General features: G+C 36.8%; 1 pseudogene; it reads left to right on the top strand.

Moving 5' to 3' along the window:
* The first annotated feature begins 7817 nt into the window (after positions 1-7817).
* On the top strand, positions 7818-7914 carry LOC138815777 (U6 spliceosomal RNA; annotated as a pseudogene).
* Positions 7915-27229: the final 19315 nt, after the last annotated feature.

Raw genomic sequence — 27229 nt, 5'->3', positions numbered from 1 at the left:
TTGATTCAAATTTCCATTCTTTGTCTACAGAGTGACATTAACTGCACATAAATGCAAATATGAGCTTGGTGTTGGTGGCTCCTGCCTGTAATCCTAGCTACTCAGGAGGTTGAGATCAGAGGATTGTGGTTCAAATCCACTCTGGTCAGGAAAGTCCATGAAACACTTATCTTCAATTAACTACCAGAAACCTGGAAGTGGTGCTCTAGCTAAAGTGGTAGAACCCTCAAGTTGAGCTGAAGAGCTGAGCCACAGTGCCCAGGATCTGTGTTCATTCCCCACAACCAACAAAAACTGCAAATATGGCTTTAAGTTTCCCCCAAAGGAATGATGAAGTCAATAGTAATCTTTCCAAATGATTCAGTGCACCTACTCTTGCTGACTTATTTAAGTTATGGCTAATTCGCTGAACATATTCGCTTCAAAAATTGTCAAATATTAATTAGCTTTATAATGAACTTCATCTAATATTTCTTGGTTCAAAAGAGAAGTCCATACAGTTGATATCATTTAGCTTTCTTACTGTCTTAGTTCAAAGCCAACCCAGTCAGGAGAGTCTTTCAAACTCTAATCTGTAATTAAACACCAAAAAAGCCAGAAGTGGAGTTTTGACTCAAGCAATAGAGTACTAGCTTTGGAGGCAGGTGGGAAAGAAAGACAACTGTTCAGGCACAGGGTCCAACCTCTGAGTTCCAGCCCCAGAACCAGCACAAAATAAACAAACAAGCAAAGAAAACAAACCATGGATATTTCTTTGGGACTTTCATTAAAGGAGTAGTGATCTGAGAAGAGGCTGTTTTTGCTGACCATACTCAACTGTATCCTGCTTTTTTGGAATCCTTATTGCTATGGAAAACTCAGGACCAAACTAAAGGAATTGATAACTGACTCCTGCAACAAGAGAATCATCTCAGGGGTGAAACATCCATCCATAAGACACTTTAAAACCTCCATATCTGTGTTTCTTTGCAGTAGAATACTTTTAAAACAAATTTATTTCCTTTTGTTCTATGCTGGCCTTCAAATGCCATATTGTTTTCTTTTGTAATACTCTCAACCAGAAGTTTACAGACAAGTTTTATATGAGTAAAGAATACACTCAGAAAAGTCAGGGACAGAGTTTCCTTCAAGCCTTGGATTCTTTTCTTGTACAGTAAAAAGGAAAGCAAAAGTTAACCTGAACTTTTCCATTCCTATGTTCAATTCCTCTCCTGGGATCAGTTTCCACATCCAGTAAGTTACTTCCACTTACTTCCAGTAACAATCTATGGTGCTGCTCCAGATAAAATGAATGTTTTCAGGCTTCATTGAAATAGCACAAGGACATTATTGGACATGAGGTAACACGTGTTTCAGAGACAACTTAGTGAAGTGTAATGAAATTTAAATTGCTTATAAATATATTATCCATAAGTACAGTTTGTTCAAACTTCTTAAGACATCAAAATTTGTGAATTTACCTTTAATTATCAAACTAATTCTCTGAAAAAGATAATTTGGGTCAAAATATATAGAGAGAAAATGCCCTCTACAAAGAAAGAAGGTGTTGGGTTTACACATTTCTGTTTGGAACACTTTCCACAATGTCTTTGCACGTGAAGCACTGAAACACAGAAAAAAAATCTGATTGGATATTTCAAACCAATGATTTCATATTTTTAAGTGGCTGACAATAAATAATATCCTTACGATCAAGAGATGGTGAAGACATCTCTAATTACATATGCCAAAAAGTTTTGGGTTCAGAAAAGAATTGAACAAATGGAAAAGGTAAGAAAACAGTGTTCTTAGAAGTCCTAGTTAAGAGAATTGTCTTCAGTAGTGAAGGAAGGCCAAAACATTTTCATATAATTGTGTTAATATTTTTAGCACCTACAGTGATTTTACAGAGCCTATTTGGCTCACTACAATAGAGAACAGATTGAATGAAGACATGAAAATAAATTCAACATCCAAATGAGGCAACTTAAAGAGTTTTAAAAGAGAAATCATGAAGATGTAGCAGTGGTAGAGACTGCATAGTCCTTCAGCTTCACTAGACTTGAAGCCAAGAAGCTCTGATTAATTGGAAATCAGTCAAGAGCTAAGAGGCGGATATAGAAGTAGGACATAGAAGCATTGTCATTTTGCAACAAACACTGTCTTCCAAGGTATGGGTGATTTAACTCTATTCTCCTCCATACATCTTGGTGAACAAATGCTAGACCAAGAGAAAAAATCTATTGAAATAACTTTGCATAGAATAACTTCACTGTTCCTGAGAATGTATCTAAGGAAAGTCTTAAGAGAAAAGATAAAAGTGCAGTATTTTCGGTTTCCTCTAAGCATCATTTTAGCCAAATGTATCTTTGAGGTTAGAATTGATTGAAACCAAAAATGATGGAGTACATATTTTTGTGGGCACTTTAGACACAATAAGTCTTTCAAGGTAAAAGAAAAAGAAAAATTATAGCCCAATATTTGTGACCACAGTTTCTTGGACTATTTTCTGGAGACAAAGTTTTACATTAGATTTCCCTTCATTAACATAGATGTTGTTTGATGGCAACCAAATTCAAGACCGAAGTTTAATGGACAGGCTTGGCCAATTAAACAGCATGAAAGAAGAAAACTGCAAATAATATTTATGTATTTATTTTTCTTTTTTTATTGTGAAAATACTGTACAGAGGGGTTACAATTACATCTAGCATTGTACCCTCCTCCATTGTTTCCCCTTCCCATCTCTTCCCATTCTACCCTGCCCCCCACCTAATCCTCCTACCCCGCACCCCCAATCTCGCACTAAAGTTGTGAAGTACGTTTTCAACATAAGGACTTATACATCTCATTGTTGCAATGGGTCCACAGGTATCCCTATTTAAACAATTTGTTTTTTCCCTTCCCCTCCACAAATTATACCGATATCAAACACAGTGAAAGCAGAGGTTATACCGTGGGGGAGGGACAAACAAAGCAACCAAGAAATAATCTTATAAATGTGTTATAAACAATTGCATGAAAGGAAACAAAAAACATTTAAATACATATCTTAGGGATCATTTCCATAACAACTACTTATCTGATTTTTTTCAGCTTGACTCAGACATATACTTGTTATTGCAAATAACCGAAACCATGGGACCTATGTTTCTTTGGGCCTGGCTTACTTCACTTAGTATAATTTTTCCCAAGTCTTTCCATTTCCTAAAAAATGTTGTGATGTCATTCTTTCTGATGGAGACATAGAATTCCATTGTGTATATATACCACATTTTATTGATCCATTGCTCTACTGAGGGGCATGTGGGTTGATTCCATATCTTAGCTATAGTTAATAAAGCTGTAATAAACATAGTCGTGCTGGTAGCTGTAGTGTGGTCTTTTTTGTGAACATTTGGGTAAAGGCCCCAAAGTGGAATTGCTGGGTCATAGGGGAGCTCTATGTACAGTCTTTTGAGTAACCTCCATACTACTTTCCAAAGTGGTTGAACAAGTTCACACTCCCAACAACAATGCAGTAAGGTTCCCTTCTGTCCACATCCCCTCCAGCATCTGTTGTTATTAGAGTTCTTGATTTTTGCCATTCTAACTGGGGTGAGGTGGTATCTCGTTGTTTTGATTTACATTTCTTTTATGGCTAGAGAATTTTAGCATTTCTTCATGTGTCTATTGGCCATCCTTCTTTCCTCTTCAGAGAAGTTTCTCTTTAAGTTTTTAGCCCACTTATTTATTGGGCATTTGTTTCTTTGAGGATTTGTTGTTGAGGGATTTATTTATTTTTTTGAATTCCAGGTATATTTTAGATATGAGACCCTTTTCCGTTTTATAGGCTAGTGAAAATCTTCTCCCAATCTGTTGGCTTTCTCTCGATCTTTCTAGATATGTCTTTTGCCATGCAGAAAACTGCAATTTCATGCAATCCCATGTGTCCAACCTTTCTTTGATTTGTTGTGTTTCTGGGTCTTGATTAAGAAAATTTGGGCCTGTGCCAAGGAGTTCTAAGGTTTCTCCTATTCCATCCTGTAATGTTTTCAGTGTCTGATTTGACTCCGAGGTCTTTGATTCATTTGGAGTTGATTCTGGTGCAGGGTGATATATTAAGATCTATCTTTAGTTTTCTACAAGTAGTTAACCAATTTTGCCAGCACCATTTACTGAAGAGCCTGTCTTTCTTCTATTCTATTTTTTTTTAGCTCCCTTATCGAAGGGTTTTCAATTCCATTCCATTGTTCCTGAAGACTGTTCTTGTGCCAGTACCAAGCTGTTTTGATTACTATGGCTTTATAGGAGAGTTCGAAATTTGGCATTAATATTCATCCAGCACTGTTCTTTCTGTTGAGTATCATTTGTGCTATTCGGGGTCTTTTATTGTTCCATATGAATTTTTGGATTGACACTTCGATTTCCTTGAAAATAATGGCAAATAATATTTAATGAATTACTTTGACCAATTATTTTGCCAGAAGAAACAAGGAAAAATATAATTCAAAATCAATTGACTTAAAAGTATGAAGAAAGGGTAGTGAAGAGAGATTAGAGAAAAGATAGAGGATTGTTTTCTCTCCAGTGGAGTATTGGGTTCTTGTTCTTGTTTCTTCCATTCTATCTTCACAAGCTTTCAAATGTGTATCAGGACTGGATTTTCCAGTTCAGACAGAGAACTCCTAGAAGAAAAATACTATTTGCAGCAGATATAGGTGATTCATAACCTTAGACAATCTATTTAAATCTGTTAAAAATTCTCCCCTATACCAAACTTCCCTCTTTGAATAGCTTTGTTTGCTTTTCCCAAGACTGCCCTTCATTAACTGGTTGTGCAAGTATGTTACAATTAAACATGTCCATCTAATTGTCCTATACTCCTAGATCAGAGTCACTCCTTTCATCATTCTCAAGCAACTCTTTCTCCAAGATTTAGTTTCAATTTACCACTTCCTTTATCACGTGTGTACATTGAGTATTCTAGCTGTACTTGCCCCTTGTTCATTTTTAATTCATTCTATGCCTTTACTATAATTCCTCTCTGATTTCAAATTCCGGATAGTCATTCTGTTAAACTATCTGTTAATACTTTGAAAGGTTTATATACATTCCATGGAGTTTCAATCATGCATATGCTTGAACTGTTGTCAGCTTGTATTTCCATAATTCATTCATCTGCAGTAACAATTTGCAAGAGTGGAGACATGAAGCACCTAAACATGATTTTATTTCATCCACTTGGGAGAGTAATCTTTAGTCAAAAAGAACGTTAAAAATGGCTTAGAATGTATTCCTAACTACCAATTTTTAAAAATGGCTTTGCACAATGGTGTGATTGTTTTATTTTACATGGGATAATATTTTATACTACCTATAAGTTTTCGAAAAAGAAGAAAACTAAAATTTATTCTTATAGAGGAATATGATAGAAATAGAAGACAGATTTTATTTTTGGCATATCTCTGATGAGTACCCATATTCAAGACTTAAAGTCATATTTCTTACTATGTTAGAGAGATAGGGTAAGCATAAAATAACATTTCTTAAAATTTTAGACAGATAGGGAAAACATAAAATAACATATGATAAGGCAACTATTTGTGACTTTTTAAAATGTACCTTATTAAATGATGAAATTTACTTTATTAGCTAAAGTTTGGGTTGGAAATTTGGGAGGCTGATCTATTTAATGCATTTCTGGAAGGCCCCTACTGAACAACACAAGTTGTGTGTGTGGTTCTATTTCTACACTTTAATGAATGGTAGAACGAGTTTGGCATTAGTGCTGGGTAAATAATTCAACTCTATTGTAACTTGTTCCCTACACTTGAAAAACTTGTAATGTCACTAAGTATCAACTACTTGTCAAATGTTATTTTGGCTAATGTGATTTTAAAAAGTTTATTTGAAAAGGAATACACTTTCATGAGATTAAATGTAGATTAGCATTGGTTTGAGAGTGACATTTTCATTCAGCAGAACCATGTTGTACTGAAGGCCCAGTGTTTTGAAGCACTAAGGATTTCTCATTGTTTTTCTGAATTACATTTGACCTCTAAGCCAAGTTTTCCGGGCCTTGGTAGACCAATTATGGATCTATCCTTTCAGGAACTATTTTTTGGCCCACTTATACTGGACTAAAATCTTTCATTAATCATAGGGTAGGGGAATAAAAAATAATTTTATGGCACTTTGTGAACTTGTTCACTCATATGGGCTGTTCATCTGTAAGATGAATGTTTGAATTATAGTACTTTCTCTCACATTTTTTGAGCTCATCCTTCATTTTAAGTTGCTTTCCATTTCGTAATTACTTACTGCTAATTCTTGCATCTCAAGGAATTGGGGCCCTGAAATATAAGAAATGAGAAATTGAGATGATTCTTCAATTACTTTGTGTTGGCATGTTGCATGGTCCTTGGTGAGAAGTCTTGCCCCTGTTATGTGATGATACAGGTAACTGGGAACTGGGATCCTGTGACCCATGGGACCTGCAGAAGAATAATATTTTTAGACATCTTATCAGCAAATTTGGGCATAATCAGTTGGAATGCTTCAGAAATATAGAGAAAAACAGTTTGGGACCAGTTAGTTAAAACAATAAACAGAGCATCAGAGTAAAATACCTTATAGATTAGACGAAAACAACATTTTTTGCCATGTGAATTCAGAAGACCAAGAACAGTTACAGTGTATCACAAGTTTATACCAAACACATTGCATTGATACTTTTTATATTCTAATATATATTTTAAACCTAATTATGTATATTCAAATTCTATTTACTGAATAAATAAATATCAATTTATTTGTCAAATTACCATTTAATTTTAGTAAGTTTCACTGTGTGAAATACAAAATCAGCACATATAAATATAAAATATATAACTATATATAATATAATAAAAAGTCACATGTTTTGCATTGTTCAGTTGTGGTTACTGCATCAAAAGCAACTCTGTTTTAAAGTATTATTCAATTATCTCTAATAAGTGTTTGATAGAGTTAGACCTAAATCTTTACCATTTGTAGATTTACAGCCTGGAGGCAAGAGGAAACACTGTGATTAAAACATTACCAATTTAAGGCCTAATAACGAGGAGAAACATATGGACTTCTCCTGCGACTATGAGAATAATTAGTGATAGAAAGGGAGTAGTGTAAGTTCCTGCCTGGTTGGATGGTAGACGGGCCAGGACATTAAGTTATCATGCATATCAACAATTTTTTCACCTTCTTGGCTTTAGGTACTTTTGAAATGGTAGGTATAATAACCAATTGTATTTTGATAAAATACCTTCTCGTCTGAACAGTTCTATCTGAACTGTTCATCTCTCTACGATCCCTTAAAACTATGATTAGTTTTGTTCAAGTACGACAATCTATGCTGTCAGACTAACATAGTCTGGTTAGTCTGTTCCTACATGGAAGAAGGGTCAAGGTTAGGTAGTCATTTGTGCCAGTTATACCTCATTTGTGATAATGTCAGCTGCAGGAATTTAGAAGTAGCTCTTAAGCAAGGCTTACTTTGAATCCATTAGCACCACAAAGCTAATTCAGTTGGATAAATAAGTACTTGAAAAAACCAGCACTTTTGGACGTAGCTATAAATAATTGAAAGTACTATCAAATTCCAAGTGAAAAAGATTTAAAATAGTCATTGACAAAAAAATTTTCAAATGTGATCAATCGACTGAACAATATAATTTTTTCCCACTATTCACAGAATTTTAGGGAAATAAGATCAATAGCATTGTTAGGAACAATAAGGTTTCCTTGTTATAAGTAGGCACTCATAGATATAAGCCTGTGTAAAGATTGCATCATTAACTACTTAAATTTAGAGGATACTACATGCTTCAGCAGTATGTATACACAAATTACAATACAGAGATTAACATGGCACTTGCACAAGGATGATATGAAAGTTTGTGAAGTATTCCATATTTTTTCTTTCTTCAGATGCAAGAAATGAAAAACAGTTATTAAAAAGTGGATTACAAAATTACAAGTGTAACAATACATGTAATTCATATAATTAAATTTAGTTTGACATCAGTGTATTAAATCTTCACCTTAGAAAGAAAGGCGTTTACATAGCATAAACTTTACAAAACTTTTGAAATTAGACAACATTGTCATTTTATCCCAGAGAAAATAATATTAGGACCTAGGGAAAAAAGGAATCTTAAGCTGTTTCTATATGGAATGCAATCTGAAAGGACACATTATTGAAGCTATATATTTTAAATAATGTAAAATTCAAGTATATCTAGGAGAGAATAAAATAAATTATGAACATTATACAAACATAGAATATAGGATATTTTAATATATACTTTTTCAGAAAAGCAACAGAAATACTTTAGTTTCTGTACTACTCATTTCAACAGATAAACTAAAACTATTTCTGATTAAAAAATCACAAACACTGCAGGAATCATACATGTATACAAAAACGCTTCTATAAAATTTGCCATCCAATACAGGCAATTCAGTTGGAAGAATTCTGCTGAATCCATGAATTTTTCCAGTAAGATATTTGTGTTGCCAGGAGCTGGTGGCTCACACCTGTAATCCTAGCTACACAGTTGGCTGAGATCTGAGGATCACGGTTCAAAGCCAGCCTCGGAAGGAAAGACTGTGAGACTCTTATCTTCAATAAACTACTAGAAAACTGGAAGTGGAGCTGTGGCCTACGCGGTAGAGTGCTCACCTTGAGCTGAGCACAGGGATAGCGCCCAGGCTCAAAGTTCAAGACCCATGACAGACAAAAAAAAGTTATTGCTCTTATTTGGATTGTGAAAATATTTTGTATGGACACAAAGGATGGACTTGCATTTTTGAAATTTAAGAAACTTAACTCAACCATTAGGACTTAGGAGAACAATTTGTACAGCCTTCCACAACTTCATAGAGGTAGTGATACATACTTATCCTTTTGGCAATATCAAACGCAAATCTAAATTGTACTAAATCAAATCTAAATTGTACTTCAGGCCTGGTTTTATATAATGTTTCTCAGAAGGAGACCCAGCATATTTTTGCTATCTCAATTATGAGCAGCAAGATATAAGGGGGTCAAGAGGCCTTTAGTTTGGGCATTGGTATCTGTATCATGATGAAGTAAGAAAGAAGCCACTCTGGTATTATTCTACATATATGCACTGTGCAGGAGTGTCCAGCCATCTACAGTTATAGCATGTGCCGCTTGAGCCACCAACTCATGGACAATGTCTAAGTGTCCACTGTAGGCTTCCAGATAAAGAGGGGTACACTAATCATCATCCCTAATATTCACATGAGTGGCCTTTTTGGAAAGTAGTCTCTGCACTGTAGTAAGCCGAATATTTGCGGCAGTCCAATGAAGAAATTTGCTTGGATCCTTCTCCATTTTTTTCTTGCAATTGATACCATTCCTTACTTTTTCATCTTATTCCTCATCTTCCTAAGAATTGCCTAACCAGAGACTTTGAGTGCCGGTGTGAATGAGGTGTCCATGTATTTCCCTAATAGTTCACATTGGTTGAACTGGTCAGAAATATCTGGTGAATTTTCTGCATATGTTTTTTTCACCACGATTCATTTTCTCTTTTTCAAATTTTACTATTCGAAATTATTCTAACTGGAGAGTAGGGAATTGATGGAGTACAGAGGAAAGATGCTCCTTCGTATTCAAAGGTACAGACTGAAAATGAGGACCAATGATTTCTTCATGTGCAGCTTATTCTAGGAATGAGAAAATAGGAAATAATGCCTTCTATATAAATGATTTGGGAAATGGCAGAACAAAAAGTGAAATGATGAAACCAAAAATAGAAAAGCAGAATAAATTAGGATAATTATGGAACAATCATATTATCTCTGAGAACCATGAAAGAGAGAGAAGTGAGAGACAGATGTGCAATGACCTAGCTAGCCACAAAATCCATGCTCTGATCAATTTACAGAACAATCAAAATTTTATTTTTAAAAAGATGGATGTAGAATTTATGTATTTACTTGAAATTAGTAAATACATTTTTAGTAGCCTACATAAAGAGACATAGCTTTGACCAAATTACAGACAATAATCTAAATCATTGATAATTCTAGTAACAGATATGATTGAAATTATTTGAATCACACTTTCTTGTACAATGAAGGAATAGGTCAAAGCTAGTAAAGCAGCTAGAGATGTTCCTACCCTTCTCCCTAAACCTAATAATTTCAGGTTTGTAAAATTCTTCTTTGCTGTTCTTAGCCCAATAATACGTAATTGTTGATGTTGAATAGACTGTATCTGTTGAACTAGATTGTATCTGCATGTTTTTGACTGTGCAATTACAGGACTTTGGATGATGCTTGTCTTAAAATGGTGTTCTAGTACAAAACTGGCGTTACTTTCATACCAAATGGGAAGAAAAAGCTGGAAAAGCAAAATAGAAATGGCAATTCCGGGTATCTCAACTCCCTCTCAAATAATCAGGTGACAGATCAGATAATGAATAATCCAGAGGAGAGTTCCAAAAAAGCTCTACAAACACTACTGGTAAACATGGTGAATGAAAAGATTGAAAACCTGCAAAGGACTCAGTATGAGTGTGATAGGAAGAGAGGAGGCAAACCAAAGATCAAAACAGCTCATGGGCATGAGGAAGCTACTCTAAGCTTAATACTGGAATTGCGTGAGCAGGTTGAGAACACTCAAAGTGAAATAAAGGAATTGTGTAAGCAAGCTGAGAACAATCAAAGAGAAAGAAAGAAATTGAATGAGCAGTCTGCGAACAATTAAAGAGAACTACAGGATTTGCATGAATGTGAGGAAGCTAATCAAAGAGTAATACAAGAATTGTGAGAGGGGGATGCGAATAGACAAAGATTACTAGAGACATTCATGGAATCCATTAACAGACAGCTGAAAGAAGTCAGGGAGACCACAGCATGAATGGAGCCCAGCAGAAGGAATGGGCTTCCAAGGAAACCATAACCAATCAACTAATTGATTTGCGAATAAACACTGAACACCAAATTAAGGAAGTATAGAAGTTCATACAAGATCTAAAACAAAGCTCCAACAAAGAATTTGAAGCCACTAAAGCTGACCAATTAAAAGGAACAGATAAAAAACAAAGTAGAAAGACTCGACAGTAGGTTAGACCATGCAGAAGATTGAATCTCGGGCATTGAAGACAGCGTAGATATTATAGAAAAGAACATACAACCATCCAAGACAAATCCAAGAAATATGATAGATTTATTCAACACTTGTAAGACACTATCAGAAGGCCTAATCTGAGGATAATGGGTGTAGAGGAGCACCAAGAGACAGAAGTTAATGGTTTAGGAAATTTTTTTTAACAGGATCCTAGCAGAGAACTTCCCAAACATGCAAAGAAAAAAAAATACCTATTCAGATACAAGAAGATTTTAGAACCCTAAATAGACCAGACGAGAACAGGACATCCCATCATCACATTACAATCCACACAGGATAAATTCAGACTAAGGAAAAGATCCTTAAATATGTCGAGGAGAAAAGTTCAATCACCTATAAGGGCAATCCAATTAGAATCACCTCAGATTTCTCAGCAGAGACAATCATAGCAAGAAGAGCCTGGAATGATGTATGCCATGCCATAAAGAAAAACAACGATGAACGGAGAATACTGTACCCAGGTAAACTCTCCTTCATAACCGAAGGTCAAATAAAAATCTTCGATAGCAAAGAAATACTGAAACAATATATCTCCACCAAACCAGCCCTACAAAATATTCTTAAAGATGTCCTACACATAGAAAACCAACAAGACCACAATAAAGGCCAAGAAACCAAACCCAAACAGAATCCAAGAACCATAGGAAGAATCCAATTGGCATAGCCCCCAATGAGGTAGATAAAATGGCAGTAACTCCCAAATACCTTTCAGTTTTATCTCTCAACATTAATGGACTTAACTCTCCAATTAAGAGACATAGAGTCTCTAGTTGGATTAAAAAGCAAGATTCTTCTATCTTCTGTCTTAAGTAGTCATACCTTGCCCATAAAAACAAACACATCGTGAATGTGAAAGGCTTGAACAAAATCTACCAAGGAAATGACCACCATAAACAGGCAGGAGTAGCAATCCTAATATCAAATAAAATAGACTTCAAATTAAAATTAGTGAGAAGAGATAAAGAAGGTTGCTACATATTAATTAAGGGATCTCTCCTTCAGGAGGATATTACAATTCTAAATATTTATTTGCCAAACAATAGAGCACCCAAATTTATCCAAGAAATATAACTTTAAATCTCACATAGATCCAAAGACATTAATTGTTGGGGAATTATATACACCACTATCCACACTACATAGATGATCTCAGCAAAAAACTAAACAGAAAAACTGCCAATCTAAACAGCTGCATAGATCAACTGATTTAGCAGACATCAAGCGAATATTTCATCCAGCAGCATCAGAGTACACTTTTTTCTCAGCAGCACATGGAACAGTTTCCAAAATACATCACATTTTAGGTCACGAATCAAACTTGTCAAAATTCAGAAACATTGAATTCATATTTTGCATTTTCTCAGTCCACAAGGGAATAAAATAAGAACTCAACACCAAAAGCCACCAAAGAAAGTACAGTAACTCATGTAGGCTGAACAACACACTTTTGGATCACCAGTAGGTAATTGAAGACCTTAGAAACAAAGTTCAAATGTTCAAGATATTCAAAAAAATGAGCACAGAAATTATCTGCTCCTCTGGGAAGCAGGACTCAGAGGCCGAGTTTATAACTCTGAGTTCTTACATCAAAAACTTAGAGAGATCTGAAACCAACAATTTAATGAGACAGCTGAACCTCCTTGAAAAAGAGCAGCAAGATAAATCCCAATCCTGTAGACAGAAAGAAATAATTAAAAGTAAATCAGAATTAAATGAATTAGAATAAAAAAAAGGAAGAATCAACAAAATGAGAAGGTTCTTTGAAAAAATTAACAAAATTGACAGACCCTTAACAAATCTTATCAGAAAAAGAAGAGAACACACCCAAATAAATAAACTCAGAAATGAGAATGGAAACATCACTACAGAAACAACCAAGAGTCAGAAGATTATAAGGAAATACTGCTCAAAACTTTATGCTAATATGTTTGAGAACTTGGCAGAAATGAACCTTTTCCTGGTAAATATTGCCATGACGAAACTAAACCAAGATGAGCTAAACCAGCTTAACAGGTCAATATCAAGCATTGAAATAGAAACAACAATAACAGACTTCCCATCTAAGAAATCCCAGGACTAGATGTTTTTTACAGCAGAATTCTACAAGGCTTTCAAAGCAGAGCTCACACCAATACTCCTCTAAATCTTCAATGAAATTGAAAGAGTAAGTTCACTACCAAACTTATTCTATGAAACCATCATAACTCATCCCCAAACCAGACAGGAACTCATCAAAAAAGAGAAATATAGACCCATTACTTTGATGAACATTGATGCAAAGTGTCTCAACAAAATTTTGGCCAATCGACCTCAACAATTCATCCAAAACATCATACACAACGATCAAACAGGATTCTTTTCAGGGATGCAAAGTTGGTTCAATATACTCAAATCGATTAACACAATTCATTTCATCAACAAGAGCAACGATTGTCTCAATAGATGCAGAAAAAGCATTTGACAAGATCCAACACCCCTTTATGATGAAGGTTCTGGAAAAATTAGGAATGAATGGAACATTCCTCAATACCATAAAGGCTGTATATGACAAGCCTACAGCCAGCATTACAGTCAATGGTGAAAAACTAAAGCCATATCCTCTAAACTCAGGAATGACACAAGAATGTCCACTCTCTCCACTTTTCTTCAATCAAGTATTAGGATGCCTCGCTACAGCAATAAGATAAGATGAAAACATAAAGGGGATCCAAATAGGGAAAGAAGAAGTAAAATTCTCCCTTATTGCTGATGACATGATGTTGTATATAAAGAATCCCACAGACCCAACTCCCAAATTACTTAGGTGATTGAAAAACTTTGGTAAAGTAGCAGGGTATAAAATTAACCATAAAAAATGGCTTTTCTGTATGCCAACAATGAGAAAAGTGTGGCTGAAAGCAACTCCATCTCAAATAGCCCCACAAAAAAATAAAATACGTAGGAATTAACTTAACCAAAGAAGTGAAGGATCTCTATGATGAAAACTTTAAAAACCTGAAGGAGGAAATCAAAAGAGAACTTAGGAAGTGGCAAAAACTCCCATGATCCTGGATTGGAAAGATCAACATTGTGAAAATGGAAATACTTCCCAAGGCTATCTACTAATTTAATGTGATAACTATCAATATTCCAATCTCATTCTTCAAGGAAATAGAAGAGGCAATATAAAAATTCATATGGAACAATAAAAGTGCCCGAATAGCAAAAATGATCCTTAACAGGAAGAACAGTGATGGAGAAATATCAATAACTCTACTACAAAGCCATAGTAATCAAAACAGCTTGGTACTGGCACAAAAACCGACCTCAGGAACAATGGAATAAAATTGAATAACCAGAAATGAACCTACAGACCTATATCCATGTTATCTTCGATAAGGGAGCTAAAAAATAGAATAGAAGAAAGACAGTCTCTTCAATAAAGGGTGAAGGCAAAATTGCTTAACTACTGTAGAAAACTAAAACTAGATCCATATATATCACCCTGCAACAAAATCAACTCCAAATGGATCAAAGACCTCGGAGTTAAAGCAGACAGTCTGAAAACATTACAGTATGGAATAGAAGAAACCCTAGGTCTGCTTGGCACTGGTCCAGATTTTCTTAATAGAGACCCAGAAACACAACAAATCAAAGAAAGGTTGGACAAATGGCATTGCTTTAAATTGCAGAGCTTCTACATGGCAAAAGACATAGCTAGCAAGATCAATAGAAAGCCCCCGGATTGGGTCAAGTCCTTCACTAGCCATACAACGGACAAGGGTCTCATATCCTAAAGATATCTGGAACACAAAAATTTAAATACCCCAACAACAAATCCTCAAAGAAACAACTGCCCAATAGATAAGTGGGCTAAAGACTTAAAGAGAAACTTCTCTGAAGAGGAAAGAAAGATGGCCAATAGACACATGAAGAAATGCTCCATAAAAGTAATGCAAATCAAAACTACATTGAGATACTACCTCACCCCAGTTAGAATAGCTAGAATCAAGAACTTAATAACCACAGACGATAGAGGAGATGTGGACAGAGGGAACCCTATGGCATTGTTGATGAGAGTGTAAACTTGTTCAACCACTTTGGAAAGTAGTATGGTGTTTCCTCAAACGACAACACATAGAGCTCCCTTATGACCCAGTAATGCCACTTTTGGGCATTTACCCAAATGATCACAAACAAGATCATACTAAAGCTTCCAGCACAACTATGTTTATTGCAGCCTTATTTACCATAGCTAAAATATGGAACCAACCCAGATGCCCCTCAGTATATGAATGATCAAGAAAATGTGATGTATATAACATATATTATATAATATATTATATATATAAATATATAAATAATGGAATTATATGCCTCCATCAGAAAGAATGACATTGCCCCATTTTTTAGGAAATGGAAAGACTTGGAAAACTTTATATTAAGTGAAGTAAGCCAGGCAAAGAAATATAGGTCCCATGGTTTCCCTTATTTGTAATAACTATTATATGTCTGAGACAAGCAGAGACTGTCAGACAAGTTGATGCTACGTGAAATGAACTCCAAGATAACGATTCAAATGTTTTTTTTTTCTTGCGATTGTTTCCAACATATTTATAAGTTGATTTCTTTTTTGCTTTGTATGTACCTTCCCCAGGCTATAAGCCCTGCTTTCACTCTATTTGATATTGATATAATTTGTGGAGAGGAAGGGAATAAACAAACTGTTTAAATGGGGTTACAGGTGGACCCATTACAACAATGAGATGTACAAAAACTTATGTTGAAAAACGAATTTTACAACTTAGGCGAGGTGGGGGGTGAGGGGTGTGGAGGTGGTGGTAGGGGTGTGTGGCATTGGCGGGGTTGAGATTGGAATGGATGTTATGGGGAAACAAAGGAGGAGGCAACCATGCTTGATAAGAAATGTACTCATTATCTTGCCTATGTAATTGTAACCCATCTGTATGGTATTTTCACAATACTAATAAAAAATGATTAATAGTTCCTATTTTATCCCAGTCCTGTTTGTTTTTGCCAGTGCAGGAGCTTGACCTCAGTGAATGGGCAGTGTTCTTGAGCTTCTATTGCTCAAGGCTAGTGCTCTAACACTTGAGCCACAGCACCACTTCTGGCTTTGATGTAGTACTGAGGAATCAAACCCAGGGCTTTATGCATGATAGGCAAGTACTCTATTACTAAACCACATTCCCAACCCTAGTTTCTATTTTCTTGTCATAGGAAAATATTTATTATCTTTCTTTTCAATGTGTCAGAATCATGCACTTACTTTTACACATACAAATATTCATACTTATTAGAAGGTGGTTTGAAGATCCAAGAATGAGATAAATTGAGGGGATTATGTGTAAGAGTTATACAGTGTCATGTCATATTAGGGAGCTTAGCTCAATGATTTCTTTTGACTTGTACTAATGAGTATGTTAAGAATTATTTTCTTAGTGAGTAGTAGTTTAACATTGATCTGATCAGAACATGCTAGAACATATTTCCAAAGATGGGAGGTAGTAGATAATGGATATTTTCATTATTTAGTTTCTAGCTATGCACCAGTCGCTCAGGCCTATGAACCTATGTACTCAGGAGGCTGAAATCTGTTGATTGCTATTTGAAGCCTACACAGGCAGAAACATCCATGAGATTATTATCTCCACTTAATCCCCCCAAAAGTTAGAAATGGCACTTTGGCTCAAGTGGTAGAGTGCTTGCCTTGAGCAAAAAGGAGTTCAGAGTCAGTGAACTGGTGAGAGTTAGGGACCAAGGACTATAAAACAAAACAACATAAAATAAAATAAAATAGTTTCTTTGGATCTTTAGTTGGATTACTACACTAGAAGACATGTGGTTAGAGATAGCTGATCTCAATATCTAGCGTCAAGTTGGAGAAAAACATCCTCTTTATATGCCTCATAGCTGAGCAACTGTTGCCACCTCAGGCCATGCAAAAGAGTAACAAGACCCAGGACTCATGCCCCAAGAGCTAATGTCAATGCCCATGGACAGGGTGATAAGACTCATGTCTCTCACTTTCCAATACCCAGATAACCCTCTAATATGGTACATATGTATAAGTTTACATATATATATATATATATATATATATATATATATATATATGTATATATGTGTGTGTGTGTGTGTGTGTGTGTGTGAATGTATGTATAAACACACACACACACACAGAAATTCCAGTCATCCATCTCAGAGCACGATAGACTAAAATTTGTAATTAAATGGAAAGACTGGGAAAGCATTTCATTAAGGGAAGTAATCCAGACCCAAAGAACACAGGCTGCATAGTTTCCCTCATTTGTGGCAGCTAGGCTGCTCCAATAAATCCAGAAGCCAGTACACTGGATTTTGTGCTAAGGGTTATAGCTGAATTACCTGAAGCACAGTGGACTCTATGAAGAGGAAAATAGTATGACTTTCATGTTCTCTGAAGAAATGTTTAATGGTCTGACAAGAAAATCAAAACTTCAAAAGTTTGTCAGTTGTCAATAACTTAGTAAAGAAGCATGCTCTCATATGAGTGGACCAGACTGAACATAGTCACACACATTTTAGCAACTTGTTTAAAATTTTAATCTATTTCTATTTCCTGACTTTCCAGACCAAGAATTATTTTCTTACAAGGGAATATGAAAACAAAAACATCCATTTCTGGATATTTGCATGAGGTTAGTTGTTCTTTCTCAGAAGTTTGTCTCAATGCAAACGAACAAGAAACTTAAATGCTGAGGAAAATAAATGTTATTTTTTCATCATACCATAAAAAGAATGTAAACTCTGAGCAAGGTAAAATGACAAGCAAAAATAAGGCAAATGACAGAAGTTTCAGTGAAGTAAACTTCTTTGTTCACATTGCCATCTTAAATCCCTCACCTCTGTGTTCCTCTAGTACACAGCTGAGAATCTGGCAGTCCTCTCAAGAAGCAGAGCAGAATGGACAGTCTCCACACAGGTCAGATGAGCACAGTGAGTTGAAAGGTACCCAAGGTAGGTGTTTCAGTATGGGAAGCTGTTGGATTTACTATTCTTTCCTTATATCATAACAAACACATGTTCATGCCAAGGTCCAGAAATGTAGATGTAAGACTATCAAAATCAAAGGTGAAAAACAAATGATCAAGCATGAAAGTTAAATGTTTCAAACAGAAATGTGGTAGTGCATGACTATAATCCCAGGACTCAGGAAACTGAGGCAGGGGCATTTATTCACTTTCAGTCCAGCAAGGCAATAAAGCCAGGTTTTCCCTTATGAGGCTCAGGTAGCCTATCATCACTTGCCAAAGAATAACTACTTGCACAAGAAGCACCATCTGGGATTTCCATGGCACCCTCTCCACCTTTACATTCATTGGCTTTACTAGCTTCTTCTCTATCACTGCCCATTTCCCAGTCAATCAACTGTAATTAATCTCCCTTGTCCCCCTCTTTTGCACACAAAGTATTCCTGCCTATTCCAGTGCCATTCCCATTCTTTCTCTGTATTTTAGACAGTGTCCTATCTTCATTTGAGTGATCATTTCACTGGAACACCATGCTATACTTGTGAGCTCAATGTGCTAGATGTGGTTGTTTCTTTCTTTGGTCATGGAGCTAATTCAATATCCTGTTTGGTAATAACTGACTTTAGGCAACTATTGGCAAAGTTTCAGAGGTGTTCTGAAATTCTCTCCACACGTGAGCCATGCTTTAGAGTAGGAGGAAGCCTCTGTGACCATTGTCCTAAAATTTGCTCTTCTTACCACGGTGGACACTTCTGGAAAAGAGGGATACTCTATGTACCACATCCTTTTCCTCTTGCGTCTGATGGTGCCTTCACCAGAGACATGTATCATCCTGTGCTAGAATAATGCTTTAGAAAATGTAAGACAAAATCTAATAAAGGAAGCACAAGGAAATTATACATTGTTCAGTGTGAAAATATAAAATTCACAGTGAATCAAAATTTATGGGGTCAAACCTCCATTTTCAGAGGCCTTGAAGGTCAAGCCATCATACTAGTTCTTCATTTCTGTGTGTAACATTTATAGTCAGGCTCTTCTTGTGGTCATGTAGGTCCTATTGACCACCAGGAGTCACTGGAAGTCCAGGGTACATTTGGTACATGGGTGGAAGGGTTCTCCTTGAGGACCTATTGGGCATTGACTGGCCAGGGATGAGGGTGAGCAGCCAAAAAGGAGGCAGCAGTAAAAGTAGGGGAGGCTGCAATAGTGGCTACAGTGGCAGCCTGAAACCCGAAGGGCTACAGCATGGTCACTGCAATCTTTGTAACTCATGCGCTCATGGGAAGCTCAATTAGCATGCACAGAGCAGGGAAAAGTGGGGTATCCTGAAGCCAACCTTCAGACAGCTGTGGCGGTGCAAACTGAGGATTGACACTCAAACATACTGGACTGGACAAGGAGGCTCCAACGTCAACAGGGGCCTGGGCAGGTCTATTGGTTTTGAAACTCTAGGAAAAGTAACACCCTTTACCCAAAAACTTAGGAAAAGCAAATCTGATCAATCTCAAGGATTGCTTTATGCCTTCCTTTCCTGCTGGGATTCTTCTTTGCCATTCTTTAGGGCTCCAGTTTCACACAGAAGACAAGAACATGAATATGTCAAAGCACAAATCAAGATGCACATTGTCATCTGAATTCCAGACAGACCCTGCATGACATGGATTTAGTTCTAAGTTAAAAATATGCCTGTGCTGCCATACGGGGTCAAGGCTCCCAGGGACCAAGGCTACTGCCTGCTAAGACACAAGCTGTAGTGGAACAATCTGGAAGCACTGAGGACAGCATAGCACGTTGTACTCCCACCTGATATTCAACAAGAAATGGCTGCTAACAAAGTCTCTGAACAGGTTCCAATTGACCCCAATTGTTCTCTTTTTCCTCTCCTGAGATTTTATAAAGCACTAGATGTGTAAGATTCTTATGTGTGTGTGCCAGTCATAAGGCTTGAACTCAGGTCTTAGGCACCATCCCTGAGCTACTGTGCTCTCAGCTAGTGCTCTTCTACTTGTGCCACAACTCCATTTCCAACTTTTTGGTGGTTAATTGGAAATAAGAGTTTTACATACTGCCTATTTTGGCTTTGATCTGTAATTCTCAGATCTCAGCCTCCTGAGTACCTAGGATTATAAACATGAACCATTGACACACAGCATAGATCTGTAGCTCTTAAGAAGTTAGTTACTATTACCTTTTCACAAACATATGACTTTTTTTTATCTTATTTTTGTTTTTACTTATTGATTGGATGGTTGCAAAATAGGGAATGGAACACAGAATTTTGTACATATATGTATCACCTACATATCTCCATGACCAGAGATAAATGAGCCAAACAGACATAGTTGCACATGTCTATACTCCCAGCTATTTTAGAGGTGGATTTGGGGATGTTCAATGCCAGCCCTGGACAAAATTTAACAAGAGACCCCATTTCAAAAAGAGGTTGAACATGATGGTATATGACTGTAACCCTAGCTATTTGAGAAGCAAGATGATAGAGATTAGAAGCCATTCAGTGCAAAAATAAAGACCTTATAAGAAAAAAAAAATAACTAAAGCAAAGGAAATAAAAAGATAAATAGGCCCACTATTATACTAAAACAACCTATTCAAGACAAAATAGGAAATTCTGGTTTCTCTCAGTAACAACCCAACACATTTTAAGATCTTCGGTATGAGGTTTTAAGACCTAGATTACATTTGTTACATTCTCATTTATTTTGGTCATTAAAGTCAGTTGGATTTGATAGTATATTTACAACCCAATTTCTATCAATATTTATCTAATTTCTCATTGAATTTCAGATCTCATTGTTTATAATGTGAGGTGTGTGTGGTGTGTGTGTGTGTTTGTGTGTGTGTGTTTCTGGGGATTGAGCCCAGCACCTTCAATTTGCGAGGCTAGTTCTCTACAACTCATCTAGCAGGGATTGCAGGTATGTATTACCATATTCAGCATCATTGTCTCATAACAAATCTTCAGTGCTTACTGGAATCCATACCTAAGCAGTCATCTTCAGAAAGTGTGTGCAGGTATGGTCTATGTGAGCCCCTGCTCACCTCACATATCATATGATTACCATGGTAGGTAGCATCTTGGTTATTTGTCAGCAATCACTCCCTGAGGTAAACACGTCTCAATTAACCCTCACAGAAACTCTGTGAGACTGAGAATCGTATCCCAGTTTGGGAGATAGAAAACTCAGGCCCAGAGAGGTGAGGTGAGGAGCTATTCTAGGTCAAATAGGATGTGACTAACAGGAAAAGTAAGGCTTCTCTAACAGAGAACTTGACTGGATTAAAATTAGAATTCTTGGTTCCCCATATCTTGGGGCATTAAATGAAATCTAGAATGTGGAATGCTTAATATGGATTCTGTTTCTGAATATATGATTCCTGAATTTTCATAGAAGTGGTAATTGTATTTTCTTCTTTTGGTACTCCTGGGGATTGAACTGAGGATTTCTCACTTGCTTAGCTTGCTCACTGCCAGATTGTTTGTTTCCTCTTGAGCCATGCTCCTAACCTTTTCCTTATTATTTTATGCATGGTGCCTTGAAGATTTTTTTTACGAGGTTAGCTTCAAACTGAAATCCTTCTCCTCTCAGTCTATAGAGGAGCTAAGATTAGAGATGTGAGCCATTGGCACCTGCCTCCTGAAACACTAACTTTATGTTTGTAATTAAAAGTAATTATGGGCTGGGCCTTGTTTTAAATCAATCACTAGGTTAATTTAATCTGGAGCATACTATACATATTTTGTTTTATATTTTGAAATCTGTTTTTGAATGATTTCCCCCTTTTAGAGTTCAGATAAATTTTCTGCTACTATGTTTTATTTCCTTTTTCTTTCTTCCATTTTTTCCTTCCCTTTCCCTTTGCATGTCTCCTCCTCCCTTTCACTCTGGGCCCCTCCTTGTCTCCCTCTCCCTCTTATTCTCATTATCTCCCTCCCTTTCTCCTCCTCTCTGTGGAACCCAGGAACTCACACATACTAGACAAATACTCTGACACTGAGAAACACCCACTTCCACCCATAAGTTCAAAAGTTTTAGTTATGTCGACTGCTGATGACTCAAGTTTCTAATACTAGATGCTCAGGAGACTAAGATCTAATGTTTGTGGTTCAAATCCAGCCTAGGTAAGAAAGTCCATGAGAGTCTTATCTCCAATTAACCAGCAGAAAACCAGTAATCGAGCTATAGCTCAAAGTGGTACTGCATTAGCCTTGAGCAATAAAGCCCATGGAAAGTGCCTAGGTCCTGTTTTCAAACACCATGACACACAAAAAATAAAGATGAATGGATAAAATTATTATTTTCCTTCTTTAACTGCAAGCCTGTACTGTCCCAAAAGGCCCAAATCTCAGATGATTTCTCCATGACATTGGCTTCTCAACTGAGACAAACCTCATTATCTATTGAATGTTAATTATTAAATTCTACTAAAGCCCATCTCCAGGGTTTATCCTCAAGCCTTCTCTCTTTTCTTATCTTTGATAATTAATTACTCTGATTACATTCTTGGTTTTTTTTGCAGGACTGGGACTGAGCTATGGCATTACTTATGCTAAGCAGGGGGCTCTACTCACAGCTAATATTCCAATCCCCACTCTGATGACTTCAGATATCTCCTTTCAGCAGATGGATCTCTGTGAGGTCCATAATTCCAGAAACCATCCACTCTTCCAGGGAGCAATTCAAGTCAGCATATCTGCTGCCATCCACTCAGGCTGTCTTGACAACTGCCACATATTGGCAGCCTAAAGCATCAGGAACGTATCTGTGCTCAGTCTTAAAATGGTGCAAGGCAAGATCAAGGTGAGCTTTCTTCTAGGTCTCTCTTCTTGGGGTGTGGTACCTATCCTGGGTCTTCCCATGGTCCCCTATATGGATGGGTCTGTGTCCATCTATTGTCATTTTCATATAAGAACACCAGATGTGTTAGAAGACAACCCACCTAGATTGTCTCATTTAACTAAATAGTGTGTGTGTGTGTGTGTGTGTGTGTGTGTGTGTGTGTGTGTGTGTGTGTGTGTGTGTGCATGCGTGCGTGCATACCCATGGGCTGGTAGTGTGGCTTGATCTCAGACTCACAACCCTTGCTTGACTTTTTGCTTAAGGCTCATACTTTACCACTTGAGCCACAGCTGATCTTCTGGTTTTTGCTAATTGGAGATAAAAGTCTCACAGATTAGTGTGGCCTAAAACTTGGATATTAAGATTTCAGCCTTCAGGTCCATAGCTAGGATTACAGATATGAGCCACCAGTGCCCATCTAAATTCTCTTCAAAGACCCTTTTCTGGGGGTTGGGAATATGTTTTAGTGGAAAAGTGCTTACCTAGCATGTGTGAAGTCCTGGGTTCAATTCCTTAGTACCACATAAACAGAAAAAGCATGAGGTGACACTGGGGTTCAAGTGGTAGAGTACTTGATGAGCAAAAGAAGCTCAGGGACAGTACCCAGGCCCTGAGTTCAAGCCCTTGGATTGGTAAAGAAGAAGACCCTCTTCCCCAATAAAGGCTCATTCAGAGGTATTGATGTATAGAATCTCAACATGTGAATTTTGAAAAGGACACAATTTAGTCACGAACAACAGCTAACACCAAAGCCCTTACATCCATACATGAAGAGGAACTAGTACTATGTTTTTCTTCTTGGGTATAATACTTGTTTACCTTGCTCATTTTGTGAAAGATGGCTAGTTTGTCCCACACCATATTTGCAAACCAAATTGTCTGTCCACATGAATTCCTAATTAATCTCACAATGACTCTAAAGTCTGTTCTATATTAACTTTTGGAGAACTTTCCTAGAACTCCCAACACTTTTTGTATAAAATTTGAGTAAAAAACTTAAAGTGGCATTTAAAAATGAGATGAGAAAATACTTTGTTGGGCACTATCCCTGAGACTTCTTTGCTCAAGTCCAGTGATCTACCACTTTGAGCTATAGTTCCACTTCCACTGAATTGTGTGTTTGTAAAAATCTTTAAGACTACTTGAAGCCTTCAATTTGCTTTGGCCACATCACTTATATAAACTGTCTAATATGCTAACCAGGACTCTTTCCTGAGTAGCAGTGAGCAGCTAAGTACCCATACACTCTTGAGTTCAAGCAGTTGATTTGATAGCTTCTAAAAATTTAAAAATCCCACCTCTTCTAAAATGAACCATATTACATTTGTATGTAGGGGAGCCCAGTCATACCCCTGCTGTTAGGCTCAGATGAGGTGTTGCCCAAGGAAGAGGAGAAGCCTTTCAACAGACAGACTAATGATCTGGAGGCTAAACAAACTCTGGCATAGAAATCGGTTTGAAATATCCAGTGAGCAGTCATATGCTAGAGAATCACATCAACTGTGCCATCAATCACATCAATCACATCAAGTGGCCAGAGAGAAAAAATCAAGCAGCTTGGTTAAGGGGACAGATCTGAGCACTTGCTGGTCTCTGCAGCTGTGGCCGCTGTGGCTGCTGCAGTGGCCTCCATATCAATAGAGAGTGCCCAGGACACAGACAACAAACACTGTGAACTAGTGGATTCTATTCACCACCAGCAAGAACTGACAAGGAAGACGTGAAGGACCTCTACAATGAAAACTTTAAAAACCTGAAAATGGAATCAAAAACAAATCTTAGGAAGTAGAAACCCTTCCCCCCCCCAAAAAAAATGCTCCTGGATTGGAAGGAACAACATTGTGAAAATGGCAATATTTCCAAAGGCTATGTACAAATTCAATGCGGTACTTATCAATATTCTGACCTCTTTCTTCAATGAAATAGAAAAGGAAATCCAAAAATTCAAATGGAAGAATAAAAGACACCAAATAGCAAAAATGAGTCCTTACAGAAAGAACATTGCTGGAGGAATATAAATACCAAACTTCAAACTCTACTACTAAGCCATAGTTACCAAAACAGCTTGGTACTGGCACAAGAACAGACTTAAGTACCAATGGAATAGAACTGAAAACCCAGAAATAACCCACAGACTTTCAGCCACGTAATCTTTGATAAGGAAGCTAAATAAATAGAATGGAAGAAAGACAGCCTCTACAGTAAATGGTGCTGGAAAATTTGGTTAATTGCCTGTAGAAAACTAAAGCTAGATCCTTATATATCAGACTGCACCAGCATCAACTCCATATGGATCAAAGACCTCAAAGTCAAAGCAGGCACTCTGAAAACATTATAGGACGGAATAGGAGAAACACTAGTTTTCCTTAGCACAGGCCAAAATTTTCTTAATAGAGACCCAGAAACACAACAAATCAAGGAAAAGTTGGACAAGTAGGATTGCATGAAGAAGCAAAGTTTCTGCATGGCAAAGGACATAGCTAGCAAGATCAATAGAAAGCCCACGGACTGGGAAAAGTTTTCTCTAGCCATACAACAGATAAGGGTCTCATATCTAAAATATACATGGAACACAAAAAATTAAATCCCCCAACTACAAATCTTCAAAGAAACAACTGCCTGATTAAAAAGTGGAGTAGAGACTTAAAGAGAAACGTCTCTGAAGAGGAAATGACCAATAGACCTATGAAGAAATGCTCAACCTCCCTACCCATGAAAGAAATGCAAATGAAAACAATACTGAGATTCCACCTCACCCCAGTTAGAATGGCTATGATCAAGAACTCTACTAACAAGAGATGCTGGAGGGGATGTGGCCAGAAGGGATACCTACTACATTGTTGGTGGGAGTGTAAACTTGTTCCACCACTTTGGAAAGCAGTATGGAAGTTCCCCAAAGACTCCACATAGAGCTCCTCTCTGACCTAGAAATCCCACTTTTGGGCATTTACCCAAACGATCACAAACAAGGCTATTCTAAGGCTACCAGCACAACTATGTTTATTGCAGCATTATTTACCATAGCTAAGCTAAAGAACATACCCAGATGCTCCTCAGTAGATGAAAGTATCAAAAAATGTGTCATATATATATATATATATATATATATATATATATATATATATACAATGGAATTCTATGCCTCCATCACAAAGAATGACATTGCCTCATTTGTGAGGAAATGGAAAGACTTGGAAACAGTTATATTAAGTGAAGTAAGCCAGGTCCAAAGAAACATAGGTCCCATGTTTTCCCGTATTTGCAATAACTAGTATATGTTTGGGACAAGCAGAAAAAGTGAAAAGCTATGTACACATGACCGTACAAGATGATGTTAAGCGAAATGAACCCCAAGATAGAGACATAAATATCCTCTTTCTTGCTTGCTATTGTTTCTAAAGTATTCATAATGTACCATGTGAGTTTTTTGTTTCTTTTTATGTTCCTTCCCAGGGTATAACCCCTGTTTTCACAGTATTTGATATCGGTGACCTGCATCTTTTATATACACTTCTTTAATGCAGGGAGTGGAATGAAAAAACAAAATGCTTAAATAAGGATACAGGTTGATCCACTGTAACAATGAGATGAACTTTACAACTTCAGTGGCAGGGGGTGGGGATGGGGGAGTTTGGGCAGTGTAGTTGTGGAGGTGTGAGGGAAGGGATGGTAGGGGAAAAACAAAGGATGAGGCAAAAATGCTCGATAGGAAATATACTCATTATCTTGATCATGTAATTCTATCCCCTCTGTACAGTATTGTTACAATAAAAATGTTCAAAAAAGAAATGTGCTCATAACATTATGTATGTAACTGTATCTCCTCTGTACATTATCTTCATGTTAAAATTAAATTTAAGAAACAGCAAAGAAAAAACAGACAACACTTGTCACCATCTAACCAATAAGAGCTGAGCCCCATCCCCCTCATTCTCCTCTCTGATTAAGGTTATTTCTAACTTTCCTTAAATGGGAACAGGTTTCCCTTATTTGCAATAACTAGTGAATATCCTCCTCCACAATGTGCTGGCTCATGTTGTTCTACATAGTTAGAAGTTCTTTGCAAGTCAGAATCCAGTCAGCCAGTGACTTTACTAGTTCCTGCATTTAAACACAAGAAAGAGGGTATAAAGAAAGTCTTCACTCTATTTGATGTTGGTATAATTTGTGGAGGGCAAGGGAAAAAACAAATCGTTT

This window comes from Dipodomys merriami, unplaced genomic scaffold (genome assembly GCF_024711535.1).
Source record: "Dipodomys merriami isolate MVZ:Mamm:240054 unplaced genomic scaffold, mDipMer1.0.p SCAF_669, whole genome shotgun sequence".
Lineage (NCBI taxonomy): Eukaryota > Metazoa > Chordata > Mammalia > Rodentia > Heteromyidae > Dipodomys > Dipodomys merriami.
The sequence above is the reverse complement of the archived record's forward strand: the minus strand, read 5'-3'. Positions and strand labels throughout refer to the sequence as shown.